This window comes from Hyperolius riggenbachi, chromosome 5, assembly GCF_040937935.1.
Source record: "Hyperolius riggenbachi isolate aHypRig1 chromosome 5, aHypRig1.pri, whole genome shotgun sequence".
Taxonomy (NCBI): domain Eukaryota; kingdom Metazoa; phylum Chordata; class Amphibia; order Anura; family Hyperoliidae; genus Hyperolius; species Hyperolius riggenbachi.
The window spans coordinates 323,411,986-323,428,964 of NC_090650.1; the positions used below are offsets into that span (position 1 = coordinate 323,411,986).

At 44.8% G+C, this 16,979-nt stretch overlaps 1 long non-coding RNA gene across 1 annotated transcript in view; it reads right to left on the reverse strand.

Annotated features, from left to right (window-relative positions):
• The window catches only part of LOC137518881 (uncharacterized), a 139,532-nt gene extending 122,818 nt beyond the window's left edge, over positions 1–16,714 (reverse strand). Inside the window, exons 1-2 of the long non-coding RNA XR_011020917.1 lie at positions 16,549–16,714; positions 15,624–15,723 (exon numbers count right to left, since the gene is read on the reverse strand). This is a non-coding gene — a long non-coding RNA (uncharacterized lncRNA). The remainder of the gene's footprint in view (positions 1–15,623; positions 15,724–16,548) is intronic.
• Between the last annotated feature and the right edge of the window lie 265 nt (positions 16,715–16,979).

Consider the following 16,979-nt stretch of genomic DNA (forward strand, 5'->3'; position numbering starts at 1 on the left):
CTTTCTGCACAGGAAAACTGAGGACCAATGTGTTTTCCCCATGCAGATAAAAACACTTAGACCTAAAGGAAATGTCAGGCAAACTATGCTACCCCCATATCTACTTACCCGGGGCTTCCTCCAGCCCCTTGCAGCTGACAAGTCCCTTGTTGCAGCTCTGCTCCCACTACATACATATACACAGCCATATTATTTTACTTCATAAGAGCACATGCTATATGGAGGAACAACAATGACATGCTGAACATAACATATTGTATTCACTGAAACTTTGGCAAAACATTCAGAATGTCACTGATTGATACTCTTATTACAGGATCTTGGACTCAGTATGAGACAACAAGCTCTCAATGCAGCAGCAACAGTAAGACATCAATCTCCACCCTGCTGTGTTGTAAAAGTAATTAGAGGCCATAAGGTCATTAGCCTGTGTGATAAGAATCTAGGAATCCTTTCAGAGTGAAAAAGGGAAAGTCTACAACTTTTTTTTCAAAATGTGACTCCGTTCTTTGTTAGGTTGTACATGCAGTCATCAGATCTTTGCAGCAGTGAGAGACAGATGTTTTTTAAGAACCCCAGGGAGCAGGGACAGTGTACAAATTCCAGAGTGTGTATGAGTCCTTATCTTTGTGGTGGACACATGCAGTCAATATAACAATGTTGTGAGAGCAGAATACGTTTTTTTTCTCTTGGTGCTCTTAACTGTCAGTCTCTCAAACTTTTCCCCCCATGGGCCCCCTGTGGCTTCTGGGCCCCCCTGCAGAGGCATCCCTTGCAGGGTCTATTGTTACGCCCCTGGATAGGATTAGATTGTGAGCTCCTCTGAGGACAGTCGGTTACATGACTATTTACTCTGTAAAGTGCTGCAGAAGATGTCAGTGACCCAGTGCTATATAAATACATAATAATAATAAGGGAGGGCATTAGACTATGACTATGGCAGGATTAGATTGTGAGCTCCTCTGCGGACAGTCGGTGACATGACTATGTACTGTGTAAAGTGCTGCAGAAGATGTCAGTGCTATATAAATACATAATAATAATATTATGAGCTCCTCTGAGGACATTGTGAGCTCCTCTGAGGACAGTCGGTGACATGACTATGTACTGTGTAAAGTGCAGCAGGAGATGTCAGGGCTATATAAAATAAGAGAGGGAGAAAGAGCACAAGAGGGAATGGGGGAGCGTACAAAATGGAGGGGGTATATGAAAACAGGGGGAGCGCAAGAAGAGGGGTTATGAAAACAGGGGAGAGGGTGCAAGATGGAAAGGAGGGATAGAACAACACAGAAGGGGGACAGCACAAGATGGTAGGGGAGGGGCAGCTTTACCTCCAGCCACATGGAATTCACAGTCACACAGGATTTAGCAGCACAGCAGTCTGCCTGTGCATGCTGCCTGAATGTCCCTCCAGCAGGAAGCTCCTCTCTGGCCTCTTCCCAGGATCTGTGTCTCTCTGTGAGGGGGGGGCTGCACTTCACACACTCTCCGCCTGCCAGCTCACACAGAGTCCCTTGTCACTGCAGGTGTGAGAGAAAGCAGGAAAGCCCCGCACAGCACCATCCCAGCTCCAGCTGAAATGGAGCTTTCACTTTCAAATGAGGAGCCTCACACGGCAGGAGAGGTTCTCCTCAGCATTGGCTGCCTGGCCCCATGTGACCTCCGCTGCCATGGCAACAGCAGGGACGCTGCTAACTCCCGTATATCGGGAGCACTGTCAGCGCAGCGGGCACACTAGATCCCCGCCCATATCCAGGGCACTCCCGACAGGATACCGTTCCTGTGCGCTGGACCTAAGGCTCTAGCGACGCCCCTGTTAGCATGTGAGATTCCCTCCATCATTCACTCACTATTAACTGTCTCACACAATTAATGCATTCTATAATACAGGGGCTGTAAAGTACCTGTTCCAGTCTGCCATATCTTGAGTAGCTTTTGCCTCCATACCTATACTGGAAAGTTCCCTTTGTATATCTGACAATGACTGAGTCTCACCCCTCGGCTTGAAAAAAGTGGAGAATCTTAGCCACTGTAGCTATATCCCTCAGATTAGCCTTGACATATGAGCATATCTGACCACAGATCAGAAAGTCCGCCTTTGGGGCCCTATACTGTTGTATAAATTCCTCAAATGTGAGCCACCTATGATTACTGAGATCTAATAGGTTCCCCAACTTTGTAATCCTTTTCTCCATCCATCTCATATAGCTCTCATGCATGGCGCCTGGTCCAAAGCCCAGGATGCCTTCCAAAGGCACATACTTAGACACCTTCCAAGGTAGATGAAACAATTTACGCACTTCCCGCCAGGTCACAAAGGTGACTATATACAGTATATGATGCATCAACCGAAGCAACAGTGAGGTCCATTCAGATTGTAGCAGTCCTATCAGGTCCCATGGCTCTGCCATATGCTGCTCCGGAGGAGTGTTAGAGAACTGGATTGTAGTACCTGCAATCCAGACCCGAAAGGTGGAACATGCATGAGAGATTGTATTTCCTTATGTTCAGAAAACCAAGGGCCCCCATTTCCTTTTGGACCTGCAGCCTAGATAACCATATACAAGCTTGTTTATCCCTCAGCAAAAATATAGTTAATGCCCTATTCAATGCCTGTATGTCAGAATGTATCAGGAGTACAGGTATCAACTGCATTGGATGGATCAATCTCCCGAAACTAATCATTTTAACCATCGCTGTCCTCCCCGCTACCCCAAGAGGCATACCACTCCACCTTTGCAGTTGTGCTATTATGGACTTAATTAGCAGGGAGAGGTTCAGCGTGCATAAGGAACTAGGATCCCTAATACTATCAACTCTCAAATACCGGATCTTGTCTTTAGTCAGCTATACTCCCACGTCCCTAAAGTTCCTCGTATCCGCGAATTTAGAGAGCAACAACATTTTGCTTTTATCAGTATTCATTTTAAACCTGGAGAATTTGCCTACTTCATGGATTACTTGAAGGGTTCTGGGCAACTGTGTGAAGAGGAGCAAGTCATCCCCAAATAACGCCTGCACTAGTTTCATTCTGCCTATATGCAACCCCTCCAATTATGTATGTAATTTCCTTGCCAGAGGTTCCAGGGCGATATTAAATAAGAGGGGCAACATGGGACATCCCTGCCGTGTACCTCTCTGCAACGGGAATGGTTGGGACAGAAAGCGTGGAGTAGCAATCCTGGACTTGGGAGACCTGTACATTAGTTTAAAGACATTCACAAATGCCCCTTGAAACCCCATTTTACACAGAACTCTCTCTATCCACCCCCAGCTAACGGCATCAAATGCCTTTTCGGGTGCGAATATGGAACATTTTCACAATATTCAAATTTTCTAAGATTTTGATTTTGGGGTTTTCATAAGCTGTAAGCCATAATCAACAAAATTATAACAAATAAAGGCTTGAAATATCTCACTTTGCATGTCATGATCTATGTCATATGTTAGTTTCACCTTTTAAGTTGAATGACTGAAATAAATGAACTTTTGCATGATATTTTAAGTTTTCAAGCTTCACCTGTACATCACTGATACTGCACACATTTGCCCAATTGTCTTCAATTCTATCTGCCGCCCATATTTGACCCCAGGAATATTCACCAGTGCCTGGCTCTTCTGGATCTTTCTAAACTACCCAGATAGTGTCTTCATTGTGAATGTTATTCCCGAAAACTCTCAAAAAAGGTGGAATGTACACCACAGATAAACAATAACAATAAATAGCAATAAGCTAATCCTACGTGTCTGCTTGTGCAATGAAATAATAAAAAGCAATTCTGTGCAGCGGAGTTCCAAATTAATCTAAAACTAGAACTGTTTTCTTCCTGGCACAAAAATTATTGTATGCATTTTTTTCATAATGATCGTATTAATCACTGTGAGTAATTCTCCCCCTGTAGCACATGCCCTGCGTTGCTAAGTGATGCCTTTGGAGCCTGTATCACGGCTTCACTATGCACCACCGCCTCAGTCTGGCACTTCACAAATACTTACATGCACTTTCATCCCCATTCTGTTGCCATACAGTTTTTGTAGCATATTTAGAGGATAGGCTGGAAAGATGCCATCCCAGCAAGGATATTTCTTTGAAACCTTGGAGAGGAGATAGCTGCCATTGTTCAGAAGCAGTTTTTTCCGCCTGTGATTGGCAGCTCATTGGCTGCAAAAATCATCTCCACCGACAGGCGGTTGCCAGAACCTAGCTTGGAGCCGGATGCCTATTAGGCTGATTATTTGTTTTTGAATAAGGAACAGCGGTGATTCTGCATGAACTGTCACACATGCCTTAATTCATGAAAAGTGGTCAAATCATTTTGATGACATTTTCTTCATGTTCCCAATGGCACACGGCTTATTTACATGTTGTCAACGTCAGAACAACAGTTGAAATGTTCTACAGACAGCAGATTCCCAAGAAACTGAAAATCCCATTGACTGTGAGGTCAGCCTCGGAAAAACTATTCTAACACATTTGTGATGATATTTAATTCCCAGAGAGCTGATTACAATTTGTAAATAAAGGTCAGTCTGATAAGTTGGCACCGACTTGTTCAGAGGAAAACAAAATAATAGCATTAAAAAATAAACTGCCTTGGTGGGATATGTGCATTGCCTGGATTAAATGTTTTACATCAATTGATTTAAAAGTCTGTTTTCTTAGGTGGGGGTAATGAGTAACACCAGCAATAGCTGAGGGGCTCTCACTAACAATTAAGGCATAGTCTGAAAACAAACATGGTCATTTATACTATTTGGTAAAAAGTCATTGGTGTACCGAGTTCATTCAGGGAGACTACGGAAATGCTGTCTTGCCCATGAATGCAAAGGATTTCCTCCAAGAGGCAGGCTTGTGTGTGACCGGTCTCAGTCATTTAGTGTTTCAAAGCATCACACATCCGTAAACATGAAAAAAAAAGTTTAATACTTTACTCAGCATGCATACTGTTACTTCAATCCATTTGTCTTTCATTACTACAAGATACAAAAATGAATCACTGAGTAGTTTTGTGCAGAGAGTCGGAACCAAAAAGCCTTTGTAATGATCCGCTCACCTGGCTGCACAGGGAGACAGCTGTTTGACCATTCCTCAAGTCTGTGGGCTGCAGGTCTCTGGAAGAGAGACCTTTCTTCACTTTGCAAGTTTCAGACTTGCTCTGCTGCTGAGGAATTTGCATACATTTGTCATGCAAATTGCCTAGCCGCCTCCTTTGAAGGCTTGTAGCATAAATACCATGTGATCCCACAATCATTTGCTGGTCATCATGGTTTGTTAATACACTCCTGGAGTGTCAGCCTTGCTATTGTTTGCTAAAGATTATCTTAGAGTAATTCCTGGGGACTGCACTAGGCAATACTTCTAGTGCAGTCAGGTTGTATTATCTGTATTGCCTGTTTGTCATGTCCTTGCGATTGCACTGTCGCCAGCGGTAGGCGATGGGGAATCGTTTGGTCCAGTGCCCGGATCGCACTCGCTCTGGCGGAAAGAGCAGTGGATCCTGCTAGGCCTATTCCTGTACTTGGATCACACTTGCTCTGGTGGAAAAGATCAGTGGATTCTGCTAACTTTGTTTCTGTACTTGGATCACACTTGCTCTGGTGGAAAAGAGCAGTGGATCCTGCTAACTCTGTTGCTGTACTTGGATCACACTTGCTCTGGTGGTAAACAGCAGTGGATCCTGCTAGCTCTGTTTCTCTACTTGGATCACACCTGCTCTGGTGGAAAAGAGCAGTGGATCCTGCTAGTTCTGTTTCTCTACTTGATTCACACTCGCTCTGGCGGAAAGAGCAGTGAATCCTTTCTGTCCTATCCCTGAACCCGGATCGCACTCGCTCTGGCGGAAGAGCGGTGGATCTTATCTGACCTATTCCTGTTGATCGTTCGTCTGTCTGGAGCAAACGCTTGCGGTTGCCTGAGGTAAGGCAACCGTTTAGCAAGCGTTCCTGTTATTTGTTCATTTGTCTGTCAGTGGTTAGTCAGGGTGGCGTGCTTGTCTCTGTTGCGCTTATCGTGCGGAGACAGCGCCGTAAACGCGTTCGCTGTTGCGAATGAGTGCGGTGTTCGCGTTTAGCTAGCGTTTGTTATTTTCTTCACCTTCTGATTATTGTTTGCTGTGCCTTTGCTACTCTTGTGCTCTGTTCTGTTCTGCCTTTTGTCACTTCTGGCAATCGCCTCTTTCCTGCGATTGCATTCCCGCTTTGTTTCTGCGGATGTGTGTTCGCCGTCGCCGGGTGGCGACTAGATTGGGGAACACACATTTGGTCTGTCTCTGTGCTCTCTCTCTTTAAGGGCTATCTTGCCCTGCTTTGCTGCCCCATTACGTACAATCATTAGCAGGCATCTGTGGCTGTGCAGAGGATCTGTTCCTCTGCACTCTACAGCTCCATCTGCCGGCAGGAATTCCCCTCTACTGGTGCATAGCACTATTGCTGGGTTCTCTCCGATTATACGCTTGTGGAGGATTTCCGCAGTGTCAGCGCGCATCCTGTGCGCTGACCACGGAAATAGTTATACAATCGTTACAGCCTTTTAATGTACTTGTTACAAGCAGGGGCGTAGCAATAGCCATAACACCCATAGCAACTACTATGGGGCCCTGGAGAGGTGGAGGGCCAGGTAGCACTTGATGCATTCACTTTGTTTCTCCGCCTACATGGCACTTTGTGCAGGGTCACTTTGACGCAGGGTGAACCGAATGACGGAAATTCTGGGCAGTGGTAATTACTATTTCCCCTCAGAGCCATATCAACTCGGAGGGAGAGGTAATTCAGGGTCTGGCAATCACTGGATCCCCGAACTACCCATTGTGTGGGCTGCGGACTATTAGCATTACTGCTATAGCCGTGCCAAACTCAGATGCTACACAGAGTGCGGCGTGGGCCGATAAGCCCTGCCTCAGTTTCTCCACCCTCTGACTTTGTTTCAGTGCCCATCAACTATACACAGTGTACATTGCATGGTGGAAATGGAAATTGCCCAGTCAACTCATATCCATAGGGTAGGGGTAGGTGGTATTGGTCAAGAGTGCCTCCATCTGAGGGCCCCATAAAAACTCTGCTATAGGGCCCTATCGTCTGTAGCTACACCACTAGTTGCAAGCTATAGTAATGCTTTCTAAAAATAAAAGTGTTGGTTGTAGTCACCTTAACTTAAAGGAACAGTATAGTAGAATACATTAAATTATTAAAGATACCCACTTTTAGGTTAATTTACCTGGTTTCAGCATCAGACACACTTCCTTTATCTATATATTGCTGTATATTGGTATGCAGCTCCGCCCTACCAGTGATGTCAAACCTAGGCTGATTAGCTATGTGCCCTTCTTCTCTCAATGCACTCTCAGAGACCAGGGCCCATATGCAATTCACTTTTTCTCTTTAGTTTTCTCCAAGTTGATATTTTCACAACTTGTAAATAAAATGCCTTTTACATCACCAGCAAGCAAACTAATACTCAAAATAATTTTGACAGTACTTTTTAATTTACCTTTTGGTACTTTTTCCATTGCAGAGTGCTAAAAAGTTGAATTGAAGATGAAAAATTATCTCCTAGGAGAAAACTCAGGTGAAAAAAAGAATTGCATATGGGCCCAGGAGTTTTTTCTGTTCAGCTCAGAACACACAACATAAACATATACGTTAGAAACAGTTATTGCTGTATCACATATATCAAAAAGTCCAAAGAATGGGAATATTAGAGAGGACACCGTTAACCTCCTTAGCGGTAACCCCGTGCTACACACGGGGTAGCCGCCGCGGAGGATCACATGGCCCCAGGAATTAAAAAAAACAAAGAAACTGGTGCAATACGCTTTAGCTAGCGGTTCGCTAGCTAAGCGTATGCACAAGTTGCTCCGGTCCCCCGCGATCGCCCGCAGTTACTTCCGGAATACGTACCCCCCATCGTTCCCACGCAGGCGCAGCCGCCCAATCAGCTCCAGGCATCGCGATGGCGGCGATCGGGATTGCGGCTGACGTCATGATGCCGATGACGTCATGACGTCAGCTCCGATCATCGCCATAGCAACGCCGGAAGCCGATCGGGAAACTGCGCTCTTCGTTGGATCGTGGCGAGGTACGTATAGCCGTGGGCGATCGGCGGGCATGGGGGGGACCGGAGCAACCTAAAGCATACGCTTAGCTAGCGAAATGCTAGCTAAAGCGTCAAAAAAAATTGGGGTCAAAAAGCCTCCCGGCGGACGCAGAGTCAGAAACTGCGTACTGCCAAGGGGGTTAATGCTGTATCACATTAATATTTGTATAATCTTCAATTCATGCACATTGTACAATAACATTCAGATTTCATGTGCAGAGTTCGCTAAAAACAAATGGCCTGACGTGTTTCGTGGCACACAAAATTATATAATAATCAGTTTCAGACCTTAGGCCAACTCAAACATATCTGTCATACCATGAAGGGACGTAGTCCCCGCCGAGTGTGTTCTCCTACTGAGTGTGGATGCTACACTATTGTGGCATTCCTCGGTGTTGCAGGTTGCCAGCACTAAAGAAGTTGCCACTAGTGTTGGGCGAACAGTGTTCGCCACTGTTCGGGTTCTGCAGAACATCACCCTGTTCGGGTGATGTTCGGGTTCGGCCGAACACCTGATGGTGTTCGGCCAAACTGTTCGGCCATATGGCCGAACTAAGAGCGCATGGCCGAACGTTACCCGAACGTTCGGCTAGCGCTGTGATTGGCCGAACGGGTCACGTGTAGTGTTGGGCGAACATCTAGATGTTCAGGTTCGGGCCGAACATGGCCGAACTCCGAACATAATGGAAGTCAATGGGGACCCGAACTTTCGTGCTTTGTAAAGCCTCCTTATATGCTACATACCCCAAATTTACAGGGTATGTGCACCTTGGGAGTGGGTACAAGAGGAAAAAATTTTTAGCAAAAAGAGCTTATAGTTTTTGAGAAAATCGATTTTAAAGTTTCAAAGGGAAAACTGTCTTTTAAATGCGGGAAATGTCTGTTTTCTTTGCACAGGTAACATGCTTTTTGTCGGCATGCAGTCATAAATGTAATACATATAAGAGGTTCCAGGAAAAGGGACCGGTAACGCTAACCCAGCAGCAGCACACGTGATGGAACAGGAGGAGGGTGGCGCAGGAGGAGAAGGCCACGCTTTGAGACACAACAACCCAGGCCTTGCATGAGGACAAGAAGCGTGCGGATAGCAATTTGCATTTTGTCGCCATGCAGTCATAAATGTAATACAGATGAGAGGTTCAATAAACAGGGACCGGAAACGCTAACCCATCACAGATGTTCATTGTTCATGTTACTTGGTTGGGGTCCGGGAGTGTTGCGTAGTCGTTTCCAATCCAGGATTGATTCATTTTAATTTGAGTCAGACGGTCTGCATTTTCTGTGGAGAGGCGGATACGCCGCCGATCTGTGACGATGCCTCCGGCAGCACTGAAACAGCGTTCCGACATAACGCTGGCTGCCGGGCAAGCCAGCACCTCTATTGCGTACATTGCCAGTTTGTGCCAGGTGTCTAGCTTCGATACCCAATAGTTGAAGGGTGCAGATGGATTGTTCAACACAGCTACGCCATCTGACATGTAGTCCTTGACCATCTTCTCCAGGCGATCGGTGTTGGAGGTGGATCTGCACGCTTGCTGTTCTGTGTGCTGCTGCATGGGTGTCAGAAAATTTTCCCACTCCAAGGACACTGCCGATACCATTCCCTTTTGGGCACTAGCTGCGGCTTGTGTTGTTTGCTGCCCTCCTGGTCGTCCTGGGTTTGCGGAAGTCAGTCTGTCGGCGTACAACTGGCTAGAGGAGGGGGAGGATGTCAATCTCCTCTCTAAAGTCTCCACAAGGGCCTGCTGGTATTCTTCCATTTTGACCTGTCTGGCTCTTTCTTCAAGCAGTTTTGGAACATTGTGTTTGTACCGTGGATCCAGAAGGGTATAAACCCAGTAATTGGTGTTGTCCAGAATGCGCACAATGCGTGGGTCGCGTTCAATGCAGTCCTAGGCCGAAGAGGTCATAGCCTAGGGTCACAAAACCTGTTTATTTGGGCAATTTCAATGGTGGCGAGTCTGACGTACATAAATCGCAGCAATGGCCGTTAGCAACGTCTGAATCTCACGAAATGTCTCATGCAGGTAGAAGACATATTGTTAGACTTGGGCTCCAAAGATGGGTTCCCTATATCTCTGCAAACCAGAGTTACAGGGCTCCAAATTTGGTAAAATCCCCCATAGGCTTTCATTGGGCCTCCTATTTACAGTTCCAAAATCTCACATCTTTTCAAAGGGCAATTACTCAGCAGTGGCAAATTTTCTAGCATTGTAGGGACCCTTAGGGGGAACATGACTGGTGAGTTTCGGGCCCCTAGGCAAAAGAGGTTATAGCCTAGGGTCACAAAAACCTGTTTATTTGGGCTATTTCAATGGTAGTGATGGTGACGTACATAAATCGCAGCAATGGCCGTTAGCAAAGTCTGAATCTCACGAAATGTCTCATGCAGGTAGAAGACATATTGTTAGACTTGGATTCCAAAGATGGGGTCCCTACACCTCTGCAAACCAGAGTTACAGGGGTCCAAAATTGGTAAAATCCCCCATAGGATTTCATTGCCTCCCTATTTCACTTTCCAAAATCTCACATCTTTTCAAAGGGCAATGGCTCAGCAGTACCAAATTTTCTAGCATTGTAGGGACCCTTAGAGGGAACATGACTGGTGAGTTTCGGGCCCCTAGGCCGAAGAGGTCATAGCCTAGGGTCACAAAAACCTGTTTATTTGGGCTATTTCAATGGTAGTGATGGTGACGTACATAAATCGCAGCAATGGCCGTTAGCAAAGTCTGAATCTCACGAAATGTCTCATGCAGGTAGAAGACATATTGTTAGACTTGGATTCCAAAGATGGGGTCCCTACATCTCTGCAAACCAGAGTTACAGGGGTCCAAAATTGGTAAAATCCCCCATAGGATTTCATTGCCTCCCTATTTCACTTTCCAAAATCTCACATCTTTTCAAAGGGCAATGGCTCAGCAGTACCAAATTTTCTAGCATTGTAGGGACCCTTAGGGGAACATGACTGGTGAGTTTCGGGCCCCTAGGCCGAAGAGGTCATAGCCTAGGGTCACAAAAACCTGTTTATTTGGGCTATTTCAATGGTAGTGATGGTGGCGTACATAAATCTCAGCCATGGCCGTTAGCAACGTCTGAATCTCACAAAATGTCTCATGCAGGTAGAAGACATATTGTTAGACTTGGATTCCAAAGATGGGGTCCCTACATCTCTGCAAACCAGAGTTACAGGGGTCCAAAATTGGTAAAATCCCCCATAGGCTTTCATTGGGCCTCCTATTTACCGTTCCAAAATCTCACACCATTTCAAAGGGCAATGGCTCAGCAGTGGCAAAACTCACCAGTCATGATCCCCCTAAGGGTCCCTACAATGCTAGAAAATTTGGTACTGCTGAGCCATTGCCCTTTGAAAAGATGTGAGATTTTGGAAAGTGAAATAGGGAGGCAATGAAATCCTATGGGGGATTTTACCAATTTTGGACCCCTGTAACTCTGGTTTGCAGAGATGTAGGGACCCCATCTTTGGAATCCAAGTCTAACAATATGTCTTCTACCTGCATGAGACATTTCGTGAGATTCAGACTTTGCTAACGGCCATTGCTGCGATTTATGTACGTCACCATCACTACCATTGAAATAGCCCAAATAAACAGGTTTTTGTGACCCTAGGCCTAGGGGCCCGAAACTCACCAGTCATGTTCCCCCTAAGGGTCCCTACAATGCTAGAAAATTTGGTACTGCTGAGTCATTGCCCTTTGAAAAGATGTGAGATTTTGGAAAGTGAAATAGGGAGGCAATGAAATCCTATGGGGGATTTTACCAATTTTGGACCCCTGTAACTCTGGTTTGCAGAGATGTAGGGACCCCATCTTTGGAATCCAAGTCTAACAATATGTCTTCTACCTGCATGAGACATTTCGTGAGATTCAGACTTTGCTAACGGCCATTGCTGCGATTTATGTACGTCACCATCACTACCATTGAAATAGCCCAAATAAACAGGTTTTTGTGACCCTAGGCTATGACCTCTTCGGCCTAGGGGCCCGAAACTCACCAGTCATGTTCCCTCTAAGGGTCCCTACAATGCTAGAAAATTTGGTACTGCTGAGCCATTGCCCTTTGAAAAGATGTGAGATTTTGGAAAGTGAAATAGGGAGGCAATGAAATCCTATGGGGGATTTTACCAATTTTGGACCCCTGTAACTCTGGTTTGCAGAGGTGTAGGGACCCCATCTTTGGAATCCAAGTCTAACAATATGTCTTCTACCTGCATGAGACATTTCGTGAGATTCAGACTTTGCTAACGGCCATTGCTGCGATTTATGTACGTCACCATCACTACCATTGAAATAGCCCAAATAAACAGGTTTTTGTGACCCTAGGCTATAACCTCTTTTGCCTAGGGGCCCAAAACTCACCAGTCATGTTCCCCCTAAGGGTCCCTACAATGCTAGAAAATTTGCCACTGCTGAGTAATTGCCCTTTGAAAAGATGTGAGATTTTGGAACTGTAAATAGGAGGCCCAATGAAAGCCTATGGGGGATTTTACCAAATTTGGAGCCCTGTAACTCTGGTTTGCAGAGATATAGGGAACCCATCTTTGGAGCCCAAGTCTAACAATATGTCTTCTACCTGCATGAGACATTTCGTGAGATTCAGACGTTGCTAACGGCCATTGCTGCGATTTATGTACGTCAGACTCGCCACCATTGAAATTGCCCAAATAAACAGGTTTTGTGACCCTAGGCTATGACCTCTTCGGCCTAGGACTGCATTGAACGCGACCCACGCATTGTGCGCATTCTGGACAACACCAATTACTGGGTTTATACCCTTCTGGATCCACGGTACAAACACAATGTTCCAAAACTGCTTGAAGAAAGAGCCAGACAGGTCAAAATGGAAGAATACCAGCAGGCCCTTGTGGAGACTTTAGAGAGGAGATTGACATCCTCCCCCTCCTCTAGCCAGTTGTACGCCGACAGACTGACTTCCGCAAACCCAGGACGACCAGGAGGGCAGCAAACAACACAAGCCGCAGCTAGTGCCCAAAAGGGAATGGTATCGGCAGTGTCCTTGGAGTGGGAAAATTTTCTGACACCCATGCAGCAGCACACAGAACAGCAAGCGTGCAGATCCACCTCCAACACCGATCGCCTGGAGAAGATGGTCAAGGACTACATGTCAGATGGCGTAGCTGTGTTGAACAATCCATCTGCACCCTTCAACTATTGGGTATCGAAGCTAGACACCTGGCACAAACTGGCAATGTACGCAATAGAGGTGCTGGCTTGCCCGGCAGCCAGCGTTATGTCGGAACGCTGTTTCAGTGCTGCCGGAGGCATCGTCACAGATCGGCGGCGTATCCGCCTCTCCACAGAAAATGCAGACCGTCTGACTCAAATTAAAATGAATCAATCCTGGATTGGAAACGACTACGCAACACTCCCGGACCCCAACCAAGTAACATGAACAATGAACATCTGTGATGGGTTAGCGTTTCCGGTCCCTGTTTATTGAACCTCTCATCTGTATTACATTTATGACTGCATGGCGACAAAATGCAAATTGCTATCCGCACGCTTCTTGTCCTCATGCAAGGCCTGGGTTGTTGTGTCTCAAAGCGTGGCCTTCTCCTCCTGCGCCACCCTCCTCCTGTTCCATCACGTGTGCTGCTGCTGGGTTAGCGTTACCGGTCCCTTTTCCTGGAACCTCTTATATGTATTACATTTATGACTGCATGCCGACAAAAAGCATGTTACCTGTGCAAAGAAAACAGACATTTCCCGCATTTAAAAGACAGTTTTCCCTTTGAAACTTTAAAATCGATTTTCTCAAAAACTATAAGCTCTTTTTGCTAATTTTTTTTCCTCTTGTACCCACTCCCAAGGTGCACATACCCTGTAAATTTGGGGTATGTAGCATGTAAGGAGGCTTTACAAAGCACAAAAGTTCGGGTCCCCATTGACTTCCATTATGTTCGGAGTTCGGCGCGAACACCCGAACATCGCGGCCATGTTCGGCCCGAACCCGAACATCTAGATGTTCGCCCAACACTAGTTGCCACCTGTGATAAATTTCAGAATGTAAATCAGGTTGAGGAAAGATTTTACAATGGGCAAACACTAACTAACTAAATAATCAATAAAGGAATATTTAAAAAGGAATAAGCACATTTGCTTATTATTATGTATATAATATAATATAATTTAATAATATACTGTATATTATATATATTACAGGTAGTCCCCGGTTAACGAATGAGATAGGGACTGTAGGTTCGTTCTTAACCTGAATCTGTTCTTAAGTTGGAACATTGTGCCATTTCTGTCCCCTGTACCTCCTCTGTGGCCCCCTGTGCCTGCAGTGTCCCCCTCTGTGTCACATCTGCCCTTTGTACCTGTTTATACAAGTTTAAAAACAATTTTTTCTTTGAATTTTTTTTAAATCGATATTCTCAAAAAGTACAAGTATAATTTAAAAAAATGTTTTGACTTGTTCCCATGGAAACACGGAATTCATGTCGTTCGTATCGGCGGGTCGTTTATAAGTCCGGCATTCGTAAGTCAGGGACTACCTGTATTATGTTATTTTCACTACAGTTCCTCTTTAAAGAGACATTGTAATGCTATAATAGTAGAATGTAATACAGGATTAAAGACAGCCTATTTTACTTTAAATATCCTTTTTTTTCACCATCAGGAAAATTTCCTAAATCTCTCTAAAGCTGTAGATTGGTATGTAACCCCACCTTGCCAGTGATGCTTAGCCTAGGATATGATGTTACACAGCCTTCTCCCCAAAGCATTCTGGGAGACCATGTGTTGTTTCTGCTCATTTTATAGCAAACAACAAAAAACATTCCACAGGGATTCTCCTTGCCAGCAGTAAAGATGACGCCATCTAAGAGATAAAATTTTACAATGGCGAAACAATTCATAAATGAATATAGTAAGATATAAGATATATATGAACCTCCCTGGCGGTAAGCCCATGCTGAGCACAGGCTATGCCGCCGGAAGGCACCGCTCAGGCCCCGCTGGGCCGATTTGCATAATTTTTTTTTTGCTACACGCAGCTAGCACTTTGCTAGCTGCATGTGCAATCCGATCACCGCTGCTACCCGCGGATCTGCCACTATCCGTCACGCCACAGTCGCCCCCCTCCCCCAGACCCTGTGCGCTGCCTGGCCAATCAGTGCCAGGCAGCGCTGTGGGGTGGATTGGAGTCCCCTTTGACGTCACAACGTCGACGACGTCGGTGACGTCATCCCGCCCGTCGCCGTGGTGACGGGGGAAGCCCTCCAGGAGATCCCGTTCTTTGAACGGGATCTCCTGATCTCCGATCGCCGGAGGCTATCATGTAGCGAGACCTTGTCTCGCTACATGAAAAAAAAAACAAAAAAAAAAACGCTTTGCTGCCCCCTGGCGGATTTTAGCAAACCGGATTTTAGCAAAGTTATATTCAGTAAAGTTACTCTTTAGGGTGCACAATAAGGGAAAGAGGCGCCCTGATTTGAATAAAAGCTTTTAAAACCAGTTTAAAAACGAAAAAGAAAAATGAGGTATCTTACCTCAATGACGAAATCTCTGTAAACTTACAAAAGATTTTTATTTGAGCACAGGCAACGCGTTTCGCGGGTCTGAGCCCGCTTCCTCAGGCCAATACAGTGCCTAGAACAGCAGAAAGAGTTCCTCAATGTACATACATATACATATTTCATAAAAAATTATAAAAATAATAACGGTCAGAGTACATATATAAATGAATAAATAGCATAACATGAATTTAATTTGGCAGATTTATCCATGCCCTAATAGTTGATTCCATGCTGTGCATATGCAAACGCATATTTATGCGCACGCACACACACATCAAAGAGAACACACTACTGTGTCTCATATCTAAGGGCAAACTTGATGGTTTAGTCTAAGCTCCATTTGCCGTAATGCACAATACCATTATTATTATGCACCTCCTAGATGAATGATAAATATATAATATATATAGATATATATATATGGAAAAAATAAATTATATACAGACCAAGGAAGAAAAAAAAAAAAAAAAAAAAAAAAAAAAAGGGGGGGGGGGTTCCATTGATGATAATGTATGCATCATCAATTAAAAAGAACTAGGAACATAGTGGATAGTATTCTAAAATTAGCCATGCGCCCATAGGAATGATATAATATAAAACACAGATATCTAGCAATGTATAAAAAATATAAACATATATATACACATATATACACATACATACATACACACACAACAACATAGGAAATACTAAAAACTTGGCCAGTTCTAAACAAAGACAAAATCCAGGCAGCGCTGCAAGCATTTCACAGTGTTGCTCTGCATAAGTAAAAGGAACTGGTCACTGACTTTTAAAAGCATTGCAGTACATTGTGTACAGCATAATACATGTTCAGTCAGCAGGGGGAGCAAAAAGGCAGGATACAATGGAGACCAGAAAACAACGTTGTAATACTCACCAAATGACAGAAATCATGTAGCATAGGGAGCCTCTACAGGACATTCCCTGTCTCTGCATTATATAACCTTACTTGATTTGTTTAAGCAGCTGCAGGTCTGCACACTCTCAGCAGATTAGGGAAGGGGAGGGTGCGTGATGATGTAATCACAGGAAGTAGTGGTGGGGCCATATTGGAAAGGGGCATAGCATAGGAAGGCAATGTATTTTGCCAGTCCTACGCTGGATTCATAGAAAAGATAGGACCAGGAGTTGATGTATTAAATTATTTGGCCACTAGATGGCGATGAGACTTTCTCATTAGCATCTCATTGCTAGTGGACTGGATTTCTGTTCTCATAGTGATAGATTTTGACAGTTGGTGAAAGACAAAATATATATTAAAATACATTGGCGCAATAGTGGATTATTTAGATAAATATCTAATAGTTA